Source organism: Carettochelys insculpta, chromosome 22, assembly GCF_033958435.1.
Source record: "Carettochelys insculpta isolate YL-2023 chromosome 22, ASM3395843v1, whole genome shotgun sequence".
Taxonomy (NCBI): domain Eukaryota; kingdom Metazoa; phylum Chordata; order Testudines; family Carettochelyidae; genus Carettochelys; species Carettochelys insculpta.
This window is the reverse complement of record NC_134158.1, coordinates 6420437-6442943: the sequence shown is the minus strand read 5'-3', so window position 1 is coordinate 6442943 and position 22507 is coordinate 6420437. Positions and strand designations below refer to the sequence as shown.

The 22507-nt window shown below is 47.9% G+C and overlaps 1 pseudogene; it reads right to left on the bottom strand.

Moving 5' to 3' along the window:
- Nucleotides 1-803: 803 nt before the first annotated feature.
- LOC142024661 (early activation antigen CD69-like) lies at nt 804-13341 on the bottom strand (annotated as a pseudogene).
- Nucleotides 13342-22507: the final 9166 nt, after the last annotated feature.

Here is a 22507-nt window from a genome sequence, read left to right as displayed (position 1 = left end):
CCCTTCAAGACGGTCTCAACCTGTTGTCAAGTGGTGCTGCCTCCCAGCTCGGCTGGCATGGCTGAGCTGAGGGTATTTCTACACTGCCATCACGGGGTCTGGCTACGGCTCACCCAAACTAGCTTTAATTTAGCTAATACTGGAGCCACGAGGCAGCGGTGTAGGGTGAAACTCTGGATAAAGACTTGGTTAGCCAGCCCAGTGCCTTCATAACCCCAGAGCATAGACACATCTTACAGTGGGAGAGGGGCGTTTCCTCTCACCCTAAGAACCAGAGGTGGGAAAAGTACCCAAAAAGTTACTCGTGTAAAAGTGCAGCTACTTTCCCTTCTCAATACTTGAGTACAATAAAGATGTGAAGTGTGTTTGTGTGCACGCACAAGTGTGTGCTCTTACTCAAGTAGTTTCCAGAGGGACATGGGTGACTTGTACTTAAGTACATCCCCCAGCAGCTGTACTTTTACTCATGTAACTTTTTGGATACTCTCCTGGTAATTCTCTGGTAAGAATGCCACCTTCCTACGGGAGAACTGCAAAATCATTGTAGCTGCGTCTCCACTGTGGGAGTCTGTCAGCCTAGCTGCAGCATTCGGAAATGAGTTCTAAGTTTTCAACGTAGACCTGGTCTTAACTACACAGCCAGGAAGGAGGGGGCTCTACGGGGGCCACCACACAGAGCAAATTAAAAGAGAAAAATCTGTTAAAAAAACCCATAATCTGCCAAGCTCAATTGAGGATCTTCTTGAGCGCTGTCGGGCACATTGGGCAGCTGGACCTGGAGGCATTTTTGTAGCCTTCGCCCGTCAGTCTCCCAGCACTGCAGCCTCTCTTTGCACCCCTTCGGCTTTGCTGCAGATCCAATAGCGCTTCATGATGCACCACGACGACGCGGCAAAGCCGTCACTCAGGTACACACAGTCGCCTTCTCCTCTTACCGTAAACCTGCAACAAAGACATCCAGGCGATTAGAGTCGGGCATGAGCCCCAACAGCGCGGCCCCTCGCGATCGCCCGCCTCCTTCACCAACTATTCTGCTCAAACCCTTCCTGGCAAGCAGGGTGGGGGAAAAATGAGAGACACAAATATTGATCTCCAAGAGGGTCAACGGACTGTTTTTTGTTCACACTGGCAATCAAATCCCCCATCAGTCTTCTCTTCTGTAGACTAAAGGAGCCTAAATCCCTCCGCCTCTCCTCAACAGTCATGTGCTCCAGCCCCCTCATCATTTTGGTTGCCCTCTGCTGGACACGCTTCAGTGCATCCACAACCTTTTTGTAACGAGGGGCCCAGAATTGGACACAACATTGCAGATGTGGCTGCCCCAGTGACAAATAATATGTTCTAAGTGCCCACAGCTGTCCTAAGTGGAGTTAGAATCTGTTGACTCTCTCAAAGTGTCTCAGCCTTCACATGGATCAATTCTCCACATGGGAGCGGCTCCTGATGGGGTTGCCCATAGGCAGTTCATTTTGCCGATTCCAGGTATCCCTTCTTTACACAGCGATTCTGTCTACACCTACATTCTGCACAGGCATCTCTTTCCCATTGGTCTCACACCCCCGGCGACATGCTGGTCCCAAAATCTCTAGGCTGAGGTTGATGTGGTGCATTTGCCTGGCAGTTAAGGTGCATGTTAGAAGAATATTTTGTTATTACAGCAGTTTTATAGTTGACTTTAAACTTTCCCAAATCTGCTTCTGGAATATTACCAGCTTATGCCTTTTTTTTCTTCCAGAATCTTAGGTCAGTTGTGAGACACCCATGTCTTGTACCCAAGGCCTAAAAATAACTAAGCTAGATCTTACAGCCTCCAACCCACAGGGTCCTTTTGTTTCAACTTGTCTGTCTGACCACCAAATATTGCTCACTCTTAGACTGTGCTCAATCATACACTTTTATAAATTAATTTTGATTAACATATAGTGAATATACAGAATGTATCATATTGATTGATCATAACACCACACAGTAGCTGAATATCAATACAGGCTGAACCTTTCTAGTCTGGCACTCTCTGGTCTGGCAACATCTGTAATCCGGCATGATTTTCGTTTGCCAGGCAACCGCTTATCCTGGGTGTGGCCAAGTTTTCATGGTCCCATAAAGTTTGTTTTCTGCCACCAGTCCCGTCGCTCTGTGTTCTGTGCAGTTATTTAGCTGTAATTTACCTCTAAATGTCTTCTAAGAGCCCAGTGAGCAGTGGAAGTGTTGGTAATGTGCTGGACAATATTGAGCTCATGTGGTCTGGCAAATTCTCTCGTCCGGCACCAATCTAGTCCCAAGGGTATGCAGCCTACTAGTTTGCTAGGTCAGAAATGGGGATGAACCCCAAAACTGGGGGGGCGGGCAGGGAATCTTACAAAGGAGAGAAGCACTCAAGAGTTTTGGGAATAACATTTTTTTAACCTGTCCAAATGCAGCCCTTTGCCCATTTGGCACCCAACAAAGTGACAATGTAGGAAAAAACTCACAGGTTGTTAAGCTGTTTGCCATTCACCCACTTCCAGGGCTGTGCTGGTACTCGTTTCAGGTCAATCCAATGCTCAGAGACACCTTTATATCGCATAATGAAAGTCTTTAGAAAATGCACATTATTCATTAAAATCTGCAAGGTCAATTAAGAGGGTAAGATATTTTCAGCTTCAAGAGGACTGGTTGCCAGAAACAAATCCATTTCCTAGCATAGATCATCCCTGCCTGTGCAGAGAACCTCACCCATTAGCTATGAATGGCCCACCTCAGCACTGCTTGTGTTAACTCTGAAACCTAGTGATGTCTAACTAGTCACCATTTTGTTGCTAACTGTTTTAACAGCAACATCTAGCCAACATCTGTCAGGCACAGAGGCACAGATATCACTTGTTTGTAATCAGTGCCTTTTTTGTAAAAAAGTGAGGAGGCGGTACTCAGCTGGCTCCCTGCCCTCCCCTACAGCCAATCCCATGGCTAGGTCAATCTTCCAGGGTTCTATTTCATGCGTCTGGTAGAGATGCATGAAATCAAGCTATCTGGAGTTGGCAGTCGACCCCTCTACTCCTCATTCTCACGTGGACTAAAGGAGGTCAATGGGTGAGTTTCTCCCATCAACCTCCCTCTGTGAGGACGGCCAGATTAGCCAGCTGCAGATAAGTCAATTCCAGCTATGCACTTGCCAACGCTAGAACTACAAATCTACGATCTGCCTATTGTAGACGTGTCCTGAATAAAGAAAGTCCTGAAGACAACATCTGCAGCCCTGGAATGGAAGCTGCATACCCTAGAGAGGAGAAGTGCTCCCATATATTGAGGATGTGAGTGACGTAAGAATAAATTTGAATTTTGATTAGGCTAAGTTAGTCACACCAGAGCAATGGACTGGACTAAAACTAAGTCCTTTCCAATGCTCCCAGGATTTTACCCCGCGACCCTGCTCGCCGTCTACGGTGGGTTTAGTTACAACGGGGTTTTAGGGTGTGTGAACTGCGCTGCTGCGGTGTGTTTACCCAAGGAAGAAATACAAACAAGATGTTAGGTTCAAACAGGGAGACAGGGTTTATTCTATAACTTAAAAGTATGGTTTTTTGGTAAGCTAAGTAGCACAAGATATGTAAGCCCTTGTTTTTGTGAAATAAGCACAGGATTTGAATACTTATTGGCTTATAGCCTTAAACAATAGGTAACTGCTATAACAGCACTGCTATCTAACCCCTTGGCTACTTACTGCGCTTCCGGGACGGGCCGTGCAGCCTTTGATGCGTGCTGTAAAATGGAAAGATAAACTTCAGAGCTATATTGTATTTATTTATTCCTGGATCTTCCTGAGGTTCACCAGGTTCCTCAACCCTTGGCTGACTACCGCGGGGAGCAGATCTTACTTAGAATAAGAATTTGCCTGCGCTAAGCTAGGTTAATTCTCTAGTTAAATGGGTTGCCCTGCTGGCCAAGCAGGGGAGAGCCCAGTATATGTGGGGTTTCCTTCTGAGAGGTTATCCCCTTAGTTAAATGGTGGGGTTTTCCTAGTTAAAGGTTATCCCCTCAAAAATGGAACTGCCTATTTTGACCACCTTGTTATGGTGGCCCTTTATTGCAGAACCTTGATTACCCTTAAAGGGTTACTAAGGACACCAGGGTTTTCCCTTTATAGGGTTATCCCTGACCGCTCTACCCTCCTAAATAGGGGGGAGCTTATAGCTCTGGATTATAATAACAAAGCAGTTTACCTAACTACCCTTCTGTGTGCATGTAATAGTTTTAGGCTAGACCAATAGCATTGGCCTCCTGTGCCTTTACAGAGAAACAAGGAATACAAAATATAAGATGCAGATTATGGACTTGGGGAAGTCCCAATCCACCCTATATTACAAAACTATATAAAAACATTAACTGCTCACCTAATTACTTATATTAACCTTAAACCCAGACCATAAATACCTCCTTATTCCTGCTCTGTGATCCAGGCGCTGGGCCTGTAGTTCTCTTCGAGCTAGGAAGTTATGACCCTCACGGCGCGCTTGTACGGCAGCCGCGTCAGGTCAGATAGTAAAGGAGGGAGAAAAAGAGAGCCAGGAGGAAAAACCAGCTTGGTTAACAAAAACCTCCTGTGTTTTTTAGGAATGACCGTGATATTTCAGACACCGGCCTGAGCTAGGGTCGGTGACTGGAAGGGCAGGGTCGCTGCTGCGGTTTCCCCGTGCAGGGCACCGTTGTTTAGGCTGTGCAGTTTGCCGGGCAAACCCTCCGGATAAAAGAACCGGAGCCTTACTAGTGATTTTTTTCTCTTTGTAGACTGGAGCTTTTCTGGTCTTCTGGCTGGAGCTCTTGTGTTCTTCGTCGGCCCACGGCGGCTAGCGAGCGATGACTGACACGCAGGTCAGCTTCGGCTCTTCCGCCAGCGATGTTCAGCTACAGGCTCAGTCCAGCTCTTAGCTCAATCCTTCTCTGTAGTCTTCTTTCTTCTTCTCCTGCTCTCCTCCGAGGTCTGGTCTGGAATGCCCCAAGCAGCGCTGCTCTCCTGAATATATGCTGCCTGGGTGGACCTGTTTGACAACTTCGCCTGCTAGGTCCTCCTCAGTGCCACAATGTATCAAGGGGCATTTGACTATTACATATGTATAAGGATTCTAAATTGACCAATCTGTTTGAAACCTTTCAAACCATAACTTCGTACATATTCATAGCCCGCCGAATATTAATTACAACTGTCATTTTCTAACTGTCATTTTCCAGCGGCCATTTTGTGTATCTAAACACCATTTTAACAGTAAATATATTTTTTAATTTATTTAATTTTGATGTGGTTTGTGAGGGAAATATGTCACCACTGCTGGTAAAGCAGATTATAAAATTTAAATGCTTAGCTTAAGGGCTGTTTGGTCAGGATGCAGGGCAACCACACAGACACCACGGCTCATGGACAGGGACATATAAATCACCTCAGAAGAGGATTTTTCTACACCGTAAAACAGGGAAGACCCAAACTTGACATTCCTGTATTTCTGGAGAAAAAAAAATCTTTACTTTTCCCCACATACATCCCCCCACCCCCGACTTTTCAGGCACTTCCTTATCCTTAAAGGGATTTTTTTTAAAAAAAAAGAGCACAAGGCCAACTTTATTTCCCAACCCTTTGCCTGTTAGCATTAAGAACATGGTAAGTCCCTGAAGAATACGCCCATCAATAGCTATTAGCCAGGATGGTCAGGGATGCAATCGACGTTCCCTCTATTTTTTTTTCTACCCAAGGGTAGAAGAAATTTTGGATGTGCACCAGCTGTAGAAACACAGGCTGCCCACCAGGGGTGCGCTGCTAATCAGCTGGGCGGCACCTGCATCGCTCCTGGGTGGCCACCCATGTGCTCGGCTTCCAGAGACCATTGGACGCAACCCCTGGTTTGCACCCTAAGCCTCTGTTGGCGAGAAGGTGGGAGGGGTGGAAGAGAGGAGAGTGGATCACTCAAGAACTGCCCTGTTCTGCACACTCACTCAAAACTCTGGTATGGGTCACCATCCGAGACAAGATACTAGATGACACGGCCCATTGATCTGGTCCAATATGGCCGTTCTTCTGCACACTGATGGATTTTTTTTTTAATATGAATAATTGCATCTGTCTAAGGTTTGGCTAGTGCTGCCAGAGCTTTTGTTCCATCTGATCTTCACTCACACCAGCACGGGAAGGAGCCCTGAGATAAGATCATGCCCCCATGCTACTGGGTCCCTCTATCAGTCTTATTTTTCATTTTCTCTTACCAAATCTTTTTTGGTGTCGATCCCAGCCAGGGAGGCATTGTGTGAAAAGCAGAAGCTCTGGCTGGAGTCCCAGGTCCCTTCAGCCTCTGAGAAATAGTAGCATTTCCTGCCACACCCAACCCAGCCATTCGGGCAGCAGGGCATTCTGCATTTAGCTGGGCTGGTGCAGAGACATTGGACAGCTGGGATTCTGGCGGGGATCTTGCTGAAGTGAAGAGAGTTACAATAATAATTGGACATACACACACCTGTACACATCTCCTAGAACTGGAAGGGACCTTTGGAGGTCATCTAGTCCAGTCCCCTGCCCTCTTGGCAGGACCAAGCACCATCCCTGGCATCTGTTTGCCCCAATCCCTAAATGGCCTCTTCCAGGATTGAGCTCACACGCTTGGGCATAGCAGGCCAATGCTCAAACCACTGAGCTATCCCTGCCTGCATATAAAATATGGCAAGGAGGCACCTGGATTTGAACCAGGAACCTCTTGAGCTGCAATCAAATGCTCAGCTACTGAGCTATATCCCCAGTACAAAAACAAAAAGTCCTGCAGCCACTTAAAGACTAACAGATGTATTTGGTTATAAGTTTCATGGATAAAAACCCCCTTGGTCAGCTGCATGGCATGGAAATCACAGAGTAACAGGGAGAAGAAACCTTGTTCTTTTGCTTTCTCTAAAGCCAAGGGAGGAAGCCACTCAACATGCCACCCTCGGTAACATGAACCCTTGCCAACATGGTTGGCATGAACCCAACCCAACATGCCAACAAATCAACCAGGTTCATATGTGGGGTTGAGGTGGGCGTGGCGGAAATCTCTAGTATCTTTTCCTTCCTCTCTGCTGCACTGAGCAGAGGAAGGGCATGATGGGGTGAACGCAAGGCACCCTGGGAGCTGTAGTTGCTTAGTGCTCTCCCTGCCCAGAGCAGGGAAAGGACTACATTTCCCAGCATGCCCTGGGTTTCTAGTAACAGGAAAGAGACGGGGACAAGCGAATATTGTTTTTCACTTATAATACTACAGCAAGATAATTACAATAATAATTGTAATAATTAAGATACTTACAGAAGATAATTTCTATAAAACCTTTATCACTGTACAAATTTTAGTAGGTTGTAACAAAATCATTTTACCAGTCACTTTTTCTGCTCAAAGTTTTCATTAACCTCTCTTATGCAGTAACAGAGTGGTAGCCATGTTAGTCTGTACTCCGACAAAACAAAACAGCAGAAATGTAGCACTTCAAAGATGAACAAAACGATTTATTCAGTGATGAGCTTTTGTGGGGCAGACCTACTTCTTCAGATCAGTCAATGCACACTCCTTGGACGAATAGTGACAGAGAAAGAGCCATGTTAGTCTGTATCCTAACAAAACAAAAAAGCAGTCCTGTAGCACTTCAAAGACTAGGAAGGTAATGTATGAGGTGATGAGCTTTTGTGGGGCAGACCCTCTTCAGATATGGAGATCGTGCTGTACCAGAAATGGTGATGAAAGGGGACTGGCATGAAAACTATATAACAGAGGCATACAGACAAAAAAGAATTGAAATGAAAACTGACAAATTAGATACATACGACAGAAGTGGGGGCAAAGGGTGAGGAGGAGGTGGGAGAGAAAATTGCTAACTGCAAGTGTCTGTTAAGTATCCTGCCTGAGACCACTATGAATAAAGATGGGGAAGCTGTCTTTGTAATTCGTAAGGTAATTGCTGCCTCTATTAAAACCAAGTATCAAAGTATCAAATTCGAGCATAGACTCTAGTTCACACATCTCCCTTTCCAATCTGCTGTTAAAGTCTCTTTGTTGTAGGACACTTATTCTCAGGTCTTTAACAGAACGGCCCACTCCATTGAAACGCCCACTGACAGGTTCATGCATATTCAGATTCCTAATGTCCTCTCTGTGCCCATTCATTCATTGGCGAAGTGAATGTCCAGTCTGTCCAATATGCATAGCCGAGGGGCATTGCTGGCACAAGATGGCCTATATAACATTGGCTGAGGTGCAGGTGTCTCCAGAATAAATATGTGGACAAAGTTGGCATGACTATTTTGAACTCTTTTATTGTGAAAAAAACTGTGGTCCACGTTTATAAAAAAGGCACCACCACTCCACTGAAATTTCTGCATAGCCACTGACATGGAGATTGCTCACGGCAAGAGGAAAGACCAGATTTGCCTGTTTTAAAGGTGTTTTGGTTGTTTGCTCATTAGGAATGTAGGAATAATTAAAAAGAATAGAATGTTAGAACTCATTAAAAGAGAATAGAGAATAAAACAGAGAATATCTTATTGCCTCTGTATAAATCCACAGTCTGCCCACATCTTGAATACTGTGGCCAGAGGTGGTTGCACCATCTCAAAAATAAACTACCTTGGCACTGGAAAAAGTACAGAAAAGGTAAACAAGAATGACGAGGGGTTTACAAAGGCTGATGTATGAAGTGAGATTAAAAAGACTGGGACTTTTCATCTTAAAGAAGAGGAAACTAAGGGGGGATAGGATAGATGTCTATAAAATCATGACCAGTGTGGAAAAGGTAAATAAGGAAAAGTTATTTTATCTCTTCCCGTAACACAAAAACTCGGGGCCACCCAATGAAATGAATCGGTAGCAGGTTTAAAACCAACAAAAAGGAAGTATTTCTTCATACAATACATAGTCAACCTGTGGAACTCCTCGCCAGAGGATGTTGTGATGTCCAAGACTTTAACAGGGTTTGGAAAAGAACTAGATAAATACATGGAGGATATGTCCATCAATGGCTGTTTGTCAGAAGCTGAGAATGGGGATGGATCACTTGGGATGCATCTACCCTAGGAACTTACTTCAAAGTTAACGTCTAGGTTAGGTATCAGAAGGGTACCCAGGTTAGTCTGCATCGTCAAAAACAACAAGAAGTCCTGTGGCACCTTATAGAGTAACAGATATTTTGGAGCATGAGCTTTTGTGGGCAAAGACCCACTTCATCAGCTGCATGAGTGGGCAGGGTTCCAAAGAGGGGTTTAAAGAGGGAGTCTCAGTAAAGATAAGGGCCAGAGGTGGCAAAAGTCTGTTCAGTCACAGAGGATGTGGCCCATTATCAGCAGTTCATGTGGAGTTGTGAACATCAAGAGAGATCAGGTCAGTTCAGCCAGGCAGGATGTGGTTCATTATCATTAGCTAATGTGGAGGTGTGAACACCAAGAGCAGAGAGCGTGCTTTTGGAATGGGTCAGCCACTGCCAGTCTCTGTTCAAGCCTTGGTTGATGGTGTTAAATTTGCAAACAAATTGCAGCTCTGCAGTTTCTCTTTGGAGTTTATTTTTGAAGTTTTTTTATTGTGGGCCTGCTACTTTTAAATCTGTTACGGAGTGTCCAGGGAGATTGAAGTGTTCTCTTACGGGTTTTTTTATGTTACTGTTCCTGATGTCTGATTTATGTCCATTTATTCTTTTATGTAGAGAGTGTCCAGTTTAGCCAATATAAATTGCAGTGGGGCCTTCCTGGCACATGATGGCATATATTGTATTAATAGATGTGCAGGTAAAGGAGCCCCTGATGGTATGGTTGATGTTCGGTCCTGTGATGGTATTGCTGGTGTAAATATGTGAGCAGAGTTGGCAGCGAGGTTTGTTGCAAGGATTGGTTCCATGTTTAGTGTTACTGTGTTGTGGTCTATAGTTGCTGGTGAGAATTTGTTTAAGGTTGGCAGGCTGACTGTAGGTGAGGACTGGCTGCCTCCCAAGGTCTGCCTCCCATAAACCTGGGAATCCTGGATGCCCCATCATCTCATTGGCACTCTCACTACAGGATTGTCTGGATATGTAGACTCTCTACTCAGACCCTACACTTCCAGGGCTACCAGCTTTCTTCTAGATACCACTACGCTCCCTGGACACCACTGTACAAATAAGTGCTGGTCACATAAATACCACCCTATATTGGAAACCCATGGACCGCTATGCTTACCTCCAGCTTCCTTCCAGGGCACACGACACAATCCATTGTACACAACCAAGCACTAAGGTACAACCACATTCGCTCCAATCCCTCAGAGACAAACACCTACCAGAATGTTACCAAGCTTTCCTGAAACTACAATACCCACCTAAGGAAGTGAAGAAACAGATTGACAGAGCTCAAATTTATTTCATGATAACAGCGTTCAAGTACCTACGAGCAGGTTAGATAAACACCCATTAGGGATAAAACAAAGCAGCAGAAATGTAGCACATTAAGGACTAACAAAATGATTTATTCAGTGATGAGTTTTCATGGGACAGATCCACTTCATCAGATCAATTTCATTTCCAACACAGACTGACATTTATAAGTACAGAGGACCAAAAAAAAAAAAATTGCAATAAAAACTGACAAATCAAATAGGATTGAAGGACGGGGATGAGGTGTGGGGGAATGTTAATTGTCTCATCTGAGATAATTATGAGCATCAAAGGAAGGGAAGCAGTCCTTGTAATGCATGAGGTAGTTGATATCTCTGTTCATACCACGTGTTAATGTGTCAAATTTGAATATGTGCTCTAAATCTCTCGCTCTAATCTGTTGTTAAATTCTTTGTGTTTCAGGACACAAATTCTCAGGCCTTTAACAAAATGGCCTACTCCGTGGAAGTGTTCACTGACTGGCTTATGTGTATTGAGTTTCTTGATGTCTACTCTGAACCCATTTATTCTTTGGCGAAGGCTTTGCCCCATCTATCCAATGTATGTAGTGGCAGGGCATTGTTGGCACATAATGGCATACATAATGTTGCTGTGCATGAGAATGTGCCTTTGATCTTGTAACTAACATGGTTAGGTCCAGTGATGGCATCCCCAGAATAAACAGGTGGACAAAGTTGGCAGTGGGGTTTGCTGTAAGGAAAAGTTCCAGGAATAGTATTACTGTGGCGCAGCCTGTGATTGCTGGTGAGACTCTTTCTCAGGTTAGGAGGTTGTCTGTAGGAAAGGACAGGCCTGTCACCTAGAACCTTCTGGAGTGTAGCATCCTGATGCACTGTAGGTTCTAGATTTTTAATGATGCATTGCAGGGGTTTGAGCTGGGGGCTATAGGGGATGACAAGTGGTGTTCTGTTGTTGATATTCTTGGGCCTATCTTGAAGCAGCTGGTTTCTGGGCATTTGTCTGGCCCTGTCAATTTGGTTTTTCACTTCTCCCGGTGGGTCATTCACTTTTATAAATTCTTGGTAGAGGTCTTGTAGTTTTCGGTCTCTGTCAGTAGGATCAGAGCAGATGCGATTGTACCTAAGGGCTTGACTATAATTGATGGATTGTGTGGAGTAAGCTGGATGGAAGCTGGAGGCGTGTAGGTAAGTGTAGCCATCAGAAGAAGTGGGTCTGTCCCACGAAAGCTCATCATCGAATAAATAATTTTCTTAGTCTTTGAAGCGCTACAGTTCTGCTGCTTTGTTTTCTTGGAGTACAGACTAACCCGGCTACCCCTCTGTTACTATCTATCAGGGATAACCCCTTATGGACTGGAACCCCCCACTCATGCATCTAATGAGGCAGGTCTTTGCCCACGAAAGCTTATGCTCCAAAATATCTGGTAGTCGATAAAGTGCCACGGGACTCCTTGTTGTTTTTGAAGTTAAGGGCTACTTCAAAGTAGCCAGCAGAGCATCTGCACGTTTCCCCTCACTTTGAAGTCCCTTATTTACTTACCTTACCTCAAAGCTTCAAAAGCTTTCAGGGCCAGATTCCCACAAGCAGTCGGCTCTGCCCGGCCCCCCAAAATAAGCCCCAGGCTTACCGAAATGGCTCCACGCATTGGGTGCTGAACGTCTGGCCTGGAACAGTTTGAAATCAAGGGGGAATCAGCCTGGGGCAGCCAAGGCCGATAACTCACCAAGGAAAAGTATCAGGGGAACAGCAAACGTCAGCACAGCGGCTGTGACGACCACGCAGAAGCTGAGCCGGCCTTTCCTCCCAGCCGCTTCCCAGGGTTTGCCCTGAGGCAGGTTGCCTGAAGGAGAACAACACCTGGTCGCATTGTGGTACCCGATGGAGTCAGTCTGCATTTACCTTGTGAGCGGTCAGGCGTGCACGATTAGCCGGCATGTTACCATGACAACTGGCTTCCCAGGTGGAGAAGAGATGGTAAAGAATAGACTGTGGTGACTGGTGCAGATGGCTCTGGGGGGGGGGTGGGGGGGACCAGCCATCAGGCCTGCTGATGGGGGGGAAGGGAGCAACCGCCCGCAGGCATTCGCCATGGCTGAACCTCTGGGCCTCTCTGAAATGCCGCAGAGCCCTGGGAGCAGCTCAGAGGGACCGTGGGGGCGGAGCCAGGGCTGACTGCTCCAACCCCCCACCTTCTGCCCTTTGCAGAACTGAAGCCCCCCTCCCATCCTGCCTCCAGGCCCACGGCGCCTCCCGGTGCCATTGCTGGCCACGTGCATCCTCCTCCCGTAGCCTCTGTCTGCCTTTGCTCCGCCCACACACCGCCCTCCTCGTCCTTGCTCCGCCCCCAACCTGGCTCCGCCCCTGCCCCTTCCCGAAAGGTGGGAAAAGTACCCGAAAAGTTACTTGAGTAAAAGTGCAGCTGATTTCACTTGCGGATACTTGAGTACAATCAAGACCTGGCACGTGTATGTGCCCTTTTACTCAAGTAGTTTTCCAGAGGGACACCGGTGACTTGTACTCCCACTGCAAGCAGTTGTACTTTTACTCAAGTAACTTTTGGGGTACTTTTGCCACTTCTGCCTGCCCCTGCCTTCTGCTTCTGGCACGTGCAGGGGCAGTCTCCCCCTCCCTTGGAGTGGTACGGCCCGAGAGCAGATTTCGGACTGTGCTACTCTGAAGAAGGGACAGGACTGTCTCCATGCTGAATAGAAGTAGTGCTGATGATGAGTGTGGGGGAGGTGGGTGGGCATGGGGGGTGCATGTGGCCCCATCACTCCCTGAGGATTGACGCTGCGGGAGAGCTGAGAACACGCTCCCGGTACGGAGCCCCTCCCAGTGCGACGTGAGTGGGTCTGCACAACCGCACAGAGCACCAGGAATCAGGGTCATGAAAGGCAGCAGGAAGACAGGCAAACCCCAAGGAGTCTCTGGCTTTGCACTGCCACAGACCCCGTCCCTCCCGTGCTCCAGGTTCTCTGCCTCCATGGCGGTCGTTTGCACGCCCATGAGGCAGGCTCCTCACCCATGTTGCAGTTGGGGAAACTGAGGCAGACGAGCACTGCAGCCTTCCCTGGCTCCCTGCGAGTCAGCGGCAGAGAAGCAAATACACACCCATGAGCTCCTGACTCTGACTGTCCTGTGTTAGCCACAGGATGCTCCCATTTTGTTTCCTTTTAGCTTCCCAAGGCGCCTCCTCTGACTACTCCCTGAGTTACTTCCATCCAGACAAATAACAGAGGCACCAAAACTTCAGCAAGAAGAAAAAAGAGCATCGTCCTTCCCTTCACCAGTGCCCCCAGGACCTTCAGAAAGCAGGTGAGCCAGCTCCCAGCAGTCTAGCTGGATAGGGAGACCACAGCACCCTGTCCCAAATATGGGACAGGGAGATACGGTGGGAGTGGTGGCTCCACCAAGCCTGGGGGGAGCTGGGAAGGAGGCAGAAGCCCCTGGTGCTCCCCAGGAGCTGCAGGAAAGTGGCATCCGCCAGCGCTCCCTGAGCCTTGGGAAAGCAGCAGCGGGGAGCAGCCACCCACTCTCCCTCTAATTCTCTGAGGCTTTGGGGAGGGCCCAAATATGGGACAATTCATCCCATTTAAAACAAGAAGTGGGGATGGCTTCTTGGCATCCCATATATGGGACCATCCTGCCCAATATGGGACAGATGGTCACCTATGGCCTGGTCAAAACAGGACCAAGTTAGCCAGTCCAGCCCCGACTCCACCACAGACCCTGTGACACCTGAGGCAAAGCACTCAGGCTGGAATCACAGAACCCCAGGACTGGAAGGGACCTCGCGAGGTCATCGAGTCCAGCCCCCTGCCCTCACGGCAGGAGCAAGTGCGCCAGCTCTGAGGGACACAGGAATTTAAACCCCATTTAAAATAACTGCACTGGGAGATGAAGGAGCCTACGTTGTGTTGTGGGTGTATGTATGGGAGGGAGGGAAGGGGAAATCGATGGGATTTAGGCTTCTAAGGGTACGTCTACACTACCAGGAAGATTGACCCGGGCAGGGTCGATTGTTCAGAGTTTGACTTTGCGTGTCTGGGAGAGATGTGTGAAAATCAAACAGTCTGGGGTGGGCAGCTGACCCCTGTCACCCTCGGCATCACTATCGCTTCTTGTAGCATCCTTTCCGGTTCTTGAAAGCGGCTGTGTCCCCTCTCAGCCTTCTCTTTTCCAAACCAAACAAACCCAGTTCCTTTAATCTTCTCTCACAGGTCATATTTTCTAGACCTTTAATCCTTTTCGCTGCTCTTCTCTGGACCTTCTCCAGTTTCTCCACATCCTTCCTAAAACGCAGTGCTCAGAGCTCGACACAATACTCCAGATGAGACCTAATCAGTGCAGAGTAGAGCAGAAGAATGACTTCTCGTGTCTTGCTCACAACACTCCTGTTACAGCATCCCAGAGAGCCGCTTGGCTGTTCCTACTCAGTAACACACCAGTTACCTTGTTTTCCATTGAGTGGCTGCTCTGAATCCATGGGATCCACTCCTTTGCTGATCTCTCCTCTCTCCCTGTGCTGGGCTCTAAACAGTTCCTCTTCAACTAGCATCCAATTCCAGAGACCCCAATCCACTCACAGAGACCCCCAGCGCCAGATCCTGCCCTTGGCAGCTACTGGACCAAACTGCAATCAAGAGACACAGCAGCTGTGTGTACACTTGCATTCCTCTTGTGAAAGAGGCATGCAGATGATGGAAATTGAAAATGCAAATGAGGCACACATATACATATAATTTCTATATTCTTCTTTCAAAAGAAGAAAAGCCCTGTAGACGTGGCTCTTTCGAAATTAAGCCTCATCTTCCAGAGAACCCTTCTTCCTATGTTGTTTCAGGGAGAAGGGTTCTTTTGAAGACGGGTTTTATTTTCGAAAAAGCCCCATCTCCACTGCTTTCTCGGTTTTGAAAGAAGCTCTTTCCAAAAGAGGTCATGCAAATGAGGCCCCAGGCATGTAAATCAGTGCCTCATTTACATTTTCAATTCCCTTCATTTGCATGCCTCTTTCAAAAGAGGATTGCCAGTGTGGCCCCAGCCTTGGAAACTAGAATGGATAGAAAGAAATGAGACACAGTTTCCGTCACCCTCCACAATGGGAAGCCAAAAGAACCGCTGGGGTCCAGATACAACTAACAAGGGATTTCAAGGAGGTGAGGGGCCATGTGGCTTTTCAACCAGAATAATCCTCTCTTCTCCAGAAAAGTGGCCAAGAAATAAACAACTCCAACCAGTCAGAGATTTTGACAGTAGCTCCTGCTTCCTAGCCACAACATTAAGTGAACAGAAACTTGCGGCCTGGAACCAATACTGTCCAGTCGAGCAGAACACTGGCGGTTCTGGCTGGCATTTATTGACAGCCTTTTTCAAAAATAAAATAAAACAACCAGCATCACCCTGACCACCAGCATCTCCGTTTCCCAGGGAAAACCCCTGTGATTCAGCACCACAGCCGGGACTTTTGCTTCTCAGCCAGCCATCAGATAATGTCAGCTTTTGGCTGTCAACCCACAGCAGGCTAAGAAGTGGAAAATGGTGCCTTGCTGATCTCTGGGCCTGTCTTATTAAGAAAGTTGTAGCGGTGTATCTGAATCCGTTTCAAAATGGGTCTTCTCATTAGCCCAGTGTATGTCCCTCAGGTAGATGTTTTTCAACTGGTTTAAGTAGTAACAGAGAGGAAGCCGTGCTAGTCTATATACTATTAAAACAAAAAGCAGTCACGTAGCACTTTAAAGACTAACAAAATAATGTATTAGGTGATGAGCTTTCATGGGACAGACCCACTTCTTCAGCCCATAGCCGTACCAGAACAGACTCAGTATTTAAGGCACAGAGAACCAAAAATAGTAATCAAGGTTGACAAATTAGAAGTCTTGACTCTTCCCCCCCACCCAGCCCCTCTGCCCCTGCACTCTCTGATTTGCTCACCTTGATCATTTTTTTCTGATTTGTCAACCTTGATTACTGTTTTTGGTTCTCTGCGCTGAAACACTGAGTCTGTTCCGCTACGGCTGTGGGCTGAAGAAGTGGGTCTGTCCCAGGACAGCTCATCACCTAATAAATTATTTTGTTAGTCTTTAAAGTGCTACTGGACTGCGGGCTTTAAGCTGCAAGAACTAAAGCCGAGCCCCGCCCCGCCCCCCAATCTCTGCAGCACAGCGCCCCCTAGTGGCACACTGGGGCCAGTCCCCACCGGCTCCCTGCAGCACAGCGCCCCCTAGTGCCGCACTGGGGCTAGCACTGACTGCCGGGGAAGAGGAGCCCAGAGCCTCCTCGCGCCTCATTAGGGCAAAGCAGCCCCTGCTGAGCTCCCCACCCCACTCCCTGCAGTGCAGTGCTCCAAGCACAACAGCTGTGACTGCAGACAACCCTCCCACCAAGGGCCAGTGCCACTGCCCCTGCAGTGGGTCCCCGCCTCCCCACCCCCAAGCAAGCAGCTGCTGAGCTCAGCCAGAGAGACGCAGCCCCTCCCCTTAAACACCCACACATAAACACTCAAGGCAGGAAGTGGGCATCTCCCACTCCCAGTGCAACGCTGTGGGGCTTCCCCCTCTGCAGGAACCTTAGGAGGAAGAGAAGGAGCCTTGGCAGGAGCAGAAAAAAACCACAACCCGCAGAGCTTCCAGGAAAGGAAAGAGAAACTAACCTGCCAACCAGGCCACGGAAACAAGCCCCCCTGCCCTGCAGCTCCACCCCCAGACCCCTTCCTCCAGGGGCCTTGGCTAAGCCCTGAAGGCAGTGGTTTTAAACCCATGTGCCTAGCACAGTGATGGGCTGAAAGAACTGCCCAAGTGTGCCCTGAAATTTTGTCAGTTTCCCCTTGCCAGTGATCTTTGTTGAGCCACCATGGGGTGAGAGGCGAGAAGGGGATTGAGGACCCCAAATTAGCTGGGGCTTAAATAGCAAGGCTGCCTCTTACCACTGGGTAAGTTGTGTGTGTGTGTGTGTGTGAGCGAGAGAATGACCTCAGTTTTTCTATCTGTGAAATGGGTCTAATGGGGCCCGACAGCCTTGCCGCACCCCTGGGCTAAATGTGGGCAGGGTCTAGCACCATGCTCTCAGAAGGGTCGGCACCTCTGAGTCCCAGATGGCATGGGGTTCATCAATTTCTCCTCACAGGGCGTCTCAACATCTCTGTTGTGGCAAGTCGGGGAGGCAGGGAAGCTGGAAGCTTGTTGGATCTGGGACAGGGTTTAAATGCTCACGCCTTATCCCCTCCCCTCCCTCACGAGTAAAAAGAGGATGTGAGGTGGAATTGTCTCATTGAAGTGTGTCGTGTTACTGAAAAGACTGGGAACCATCCATGAAAAAATAAACAATCCTAGAAAATAACTTTTAAATAAGTTGCAAAGTTACAATCAATGATTATTTTTAAACTAGCAGAAATACTCAACATCGCCTAGGGAAAATATAGTCAAAGCTGTAATGAATGAGAGTGTCCCAGAGAGACTGATTGAAGAACTGAAGGAGATATTCTCCACCGAGCATTGAGAGCGAGGCCAATATTTTGAAGGAGGAAGTAGAGAAAGCAGTGAAATGACTAAAGAACAGCAAGAGCCCAGGAAATGATAAAATCATGGGAGAGATGATCAAATACAGCAGAGAAAGCAGGATTCAGGAAATACACCAACTATATAATATAGCATGGAAAGAAGGGAAGGTGTCTAAGGAATGGACAAGATCTGTGCTAGTGACAATACATAAGAAAGGAAGTACATTGGAGTGCAAGAACTACAGAGTGATTGCCCTAACGAGTCATCTAGGCAAGGTGCTGACGATGATACTGACGGAGAGACTAAGATTGCAGGTAGAAGAACATATGGCAGACAAGCAAGCGGGGTTCAGAAAGGATAGAAGTACCATACAGCAGATATTGGCACTAAGACTGATAGCGGAGAAAGCTCGATGAAGGAACAAGAACGTATACACTTGCTTCGTCAATTTTCAAAAGGCATTTGACACTATAGATCAGAAAGTGACTTGGGTGGTGTTGGAGTCATACGGAGTGGATAGCAGACTGATACGGTTGTTGAAGGATATCAGTGACAATGTGGAGGCAGCGGTGAGAACATGCGGGGAGTTGGGAAGTTGATTTAAAACAAGTAGAGGTACAAGACAAGGAGATCCAATATTGCCAAGTATCTTCATCGCACATCTGGAGAGAGGTATGGACAAGATCAAGGAAGAGGTAGAAGGGATCTCTGTGCACGGGAAAAGAATTAACAACTTGAGGTTCGCAGATGATATAGTTATCATGGAGGAAGATGAGAAGAAGCTAGTGAAAATGGTGCAGGTGCTAAATGAAGAAGGGAAGAGGAATGGACTGATTATGAACATCAATGAAACAAAACCAATGGTATTTGGAGATAAGGTAATAGGAAGGAAGATCAGTGTGGATGATATTGAACTAGAAAATGTAGAGAAGTTCACATATATCTGGGGAGCAACATACCGTATGATCTAGACTGTAAGAAGGAAATAGCAATTAGAATAGCGAAAGCAAGAGTGAGTTTGAAGGCGATGGATAAGATCTGGAAAAGCAAAGCGATTAGCTTAGGGGCGAAGCTGAGCGGCTTGAAAATGTGTGTGTCCAGCAGCATGTTGTACGGATGTGAGATGGGTGATAACGAAAGATTTGAAAAGAAGAATATTGACGTTCGAGAAGAGTTGTTGTAAAAAGTTTCTGAGAATAGGATGGATGCAGAAGGTCACCAATGAGGAATTATGTAGAAAGATACAGCCAAAAGAAAACCTGCTGCAGAAGGTTATAAAACGGAAGCTACAACTATTTGGGCACATCTGTAGAATGAACGACAAATGAATAATCAAGACCCTGGTATTCGGCATAATGGACGGTTTGAACAGGAGAGGCAGACCCCACAGAGAATGGGTAGATGATATGTTAGATTGGTGCGGAGCTAGTCTACACAAACTAAGCCACTCCACACTGGGCAGGGAAAGACAGAAGGAATAGTGAGAGAGGCATCAGCTGAGCCCACAGTTATTGATGATGATGATGATGTGCTGAATGAACTACGTCAATTACATTAACGTCGCATACTTTTCTCTTCTGTATTACTTTAAGAAATTAACGTTGCTAGCGATGTGCTTACCAAAGGCATTTACAGTTAACTCATTTCTTGATAGCAAAAGGTGTGGTGAATGAACTACATCAGTTACTTTACCATAACATTTTATTGCAAACACTTTTTCTTTTATTATATTACTTTCAGATGTTGACATAGCTAGTGATGTGCTGACAAAAGCATTTACATTTAACTTGTTGCCTAACAATAAATCATATTTTCGTTTTTCATACTTGAGCAAGAACATACACGTTTTTCCCCATTCCAGCTCTTGAAGCAGCTCCGTACCAGTCACCACAACTGAAGCCGTCGAACCTCAAATCCACTCCAGCAACTTTGAATGTTAGCCCTGTGATTTGTTAACAGACATAGCAAATGCTGGGGGTGTTGATGTGACACGCTTACCAGAAGAGTCCAGCAAATGCCAATGATCAGCTGCTATTAAAAGCTCATTATCAGTGGGCCCAACTGGGGCTCTGGGGGAACCAATTTCGAGATATAACCAATCCAGTTGCTTAAGTTAGAAACTCAGTAGTATCCGTGCCAAATGTGGTGTTTCTAGCTCACACTGTTTCGAAGATCTTTCAGGACAAACAAAGAAACTTTCTAGAATATTGATAAGAAGAGTCAACCTCTTCCAATCGTGTTATGAACAGCTGGCTGAAAATCTGTGCTGTGGTTTCCTTTTCCATTGAATGAAATGTATACTGTGGACCGTCATCAAAGTCAATTCTAGCCGCGAATGGTTTGGGGGTTACTAGGCGTCTGCACTAGTGAAAAGGTGGGGAACCTGTGCACTCAAGGATTGCACGGCTTGTTGCAGGCAGAAGTGGAGCTTTTCTCCCAGGTGGGAGCATGGCGTGGCCCATAGAAAAGGCTCTCTGTGGGCCTCAGTTTCCCCTGACTTACACCAGTGAAAGTCAGGTTTTTCCGGCTTTCCCCCCCCGATCAGTAGGGTTTTGGCCATAGGGTTCCCCTGATCAGTAGCCAAACACCTCACAGTCATCAGTGATAATAAAAATCTAGCTCAGATCTGGTGCTTTTCGTGAAGGAGATCTCTTAGCACTTTACAAAGGAAGGCAGAATCATTCACACCCAGGCCAGTCAACAGGGGGAGGGGGCAACTTCCCTGGTTCCCACTGATCCAAAGGGGGCTGGGGCTCCTGGCCACTGCTGCTGCTTCCATGGCAATGGCACCGGATGGAGACTCAGACCTTTTTAATCACAGCCAGACCCCTGAGTGCATGCTCTGGGGAGCACTGAAGGGCTGACAGAGAGAGGCTAGCCCAGCCTTACCCCTTCTGCCAGAGGTCCTGACCCTCCTGGGAGCATGGTGCTGGACCCTCCCCACATTTTGCCCAGGGGCCCAGCAAGTCTGTCAGCCCCCATTAGACCCATTTCACAGATAGGAAAACTGAGACACTTTACAGCAATCCATCCACCCCTCCACCCCCACACGTTACCCAGTTGCAGAGCTTGGAATTTACAGTCTTGAAACCTTGCCTCTTTCCCCAGCAGAAGTTACTCCAATGAAAGATCTCTCACCAGCCTTGTTTGTCCTGAGACTGACTTGGTTATCAGTTCTGCAGGGTCACGTCTCAGTGACTCATCTTTCCTTGTGACTGACTGCTCCCTCCTTGGGTCGGTCATGGGGTGACTGTGGCAAGGACTCAAGAAGCTGGAAGGATGAGCACAGGGTCAATATTGGGACAGACAGACCGGTCGTTTGATGTCTGAGCCTGCCCTGCACCGGCATGAAACACAGCACCCGAACCTTGGCAGCTGGCTGGTACCACCTGACTCAGATTGCAGCGCTCTCTCATTGCTGGGTAGGGCAGGGAGTCCAGGCTCTGGTCCTGCTGGGAGCCAAACACAAAAGTCTACGCAGAAATGAAACAGCGTCGCCGCCCAAGCCCTGTGAGCCCGAGTTGGCTCTTGTGGGTCAGCCACAGGTTTGTCTGTGTTCTGTAGAGGTCTTGGAGGGCCCCCTGCAATGTACGTGGGCTGCAGCCTGTCCCTCTGTGGGCCTCAGTTTCCCCTGGCTCGCTGGTGTCTCTTAACCTTCCCAGACGACTGTAGCCCTGCCAAGAGGCTGATTTGCACACTCCCAGTTTCAGTGCACATCAAGACCAGACCGTCTGACGGGCTGGGCGAAGGGGGCATCTGCCCTGGGGCTGGGTGATTCAGAGGGGCCTGGGGCAGCGCAGTGACATCCAAGTGTGAGCAGCCCAGATCTGCTGCGGGGGGCTACTGGAGGGCAAGTCTCTGGCGATGTTCCCTCTCGTCTTTTCCATTCATGCGCGGCATAAATTTTTACGCACCCCGAGACGTGCAAATGGGCCTCACCCGGAGCGCGGTCCAGGCAGTGCTGAAGGCTGACTGCCCTGGCCCCTCCCCTGCCACTCAAGGCAGCTAGCCCTGCACCAGGCACTCCCGCTGATTTTTTTCCCATTCAGGGCAGAATAAATTATTTTGTGTGCGCCAAGGCATGGGTGGGTGTGCACCACCCAGAAGAAACACAGGCTGGCGGCTGTGGGAGGCGGTGGGTGCTCTGCTAAGCAGATGGACAGCCCCTGAACCTGAATCCCTGCGTTAAGCATCTCCACATAACTTTGTATCGTTTTCATATCACTTTGCACACTCATCCCTCACTACAGGGGCACAACGGGGTCCCAGCTTCCTGCTCGTGGGCGGAAACCAGTAAGAGGGACACTAAATTCCCATTAAATACATGTCAGAGTCTCTGATTGGTTCCTCGCTTGGCGAAGGAGTGGCAGCTCGCGGTGCTGCTTTGGAAAGGTGGGTTGGGGGTGGGTGGGGGTGGTTAAAGGCTGGGGGCAGTTTGGGGCCATGAGCAGGAGGGAGGGTTAAAACATGGTGGCGGCTCCAGTGCAGTAGGTGGTGGCTTGTTCCTCCAGGCTGCAGCAGTGGTACCTGTACGGCGGGCTGGGGGGTTTGGGACTCGGCTGGGGTGGCTGTTGGAAGTGGGCCAGGCTGGGGGGTGTGCGTGGAGCTGCAGACCGGCGGAGTGTTGGGAGAAGGCCGGGCTGGGGCTGCGGATC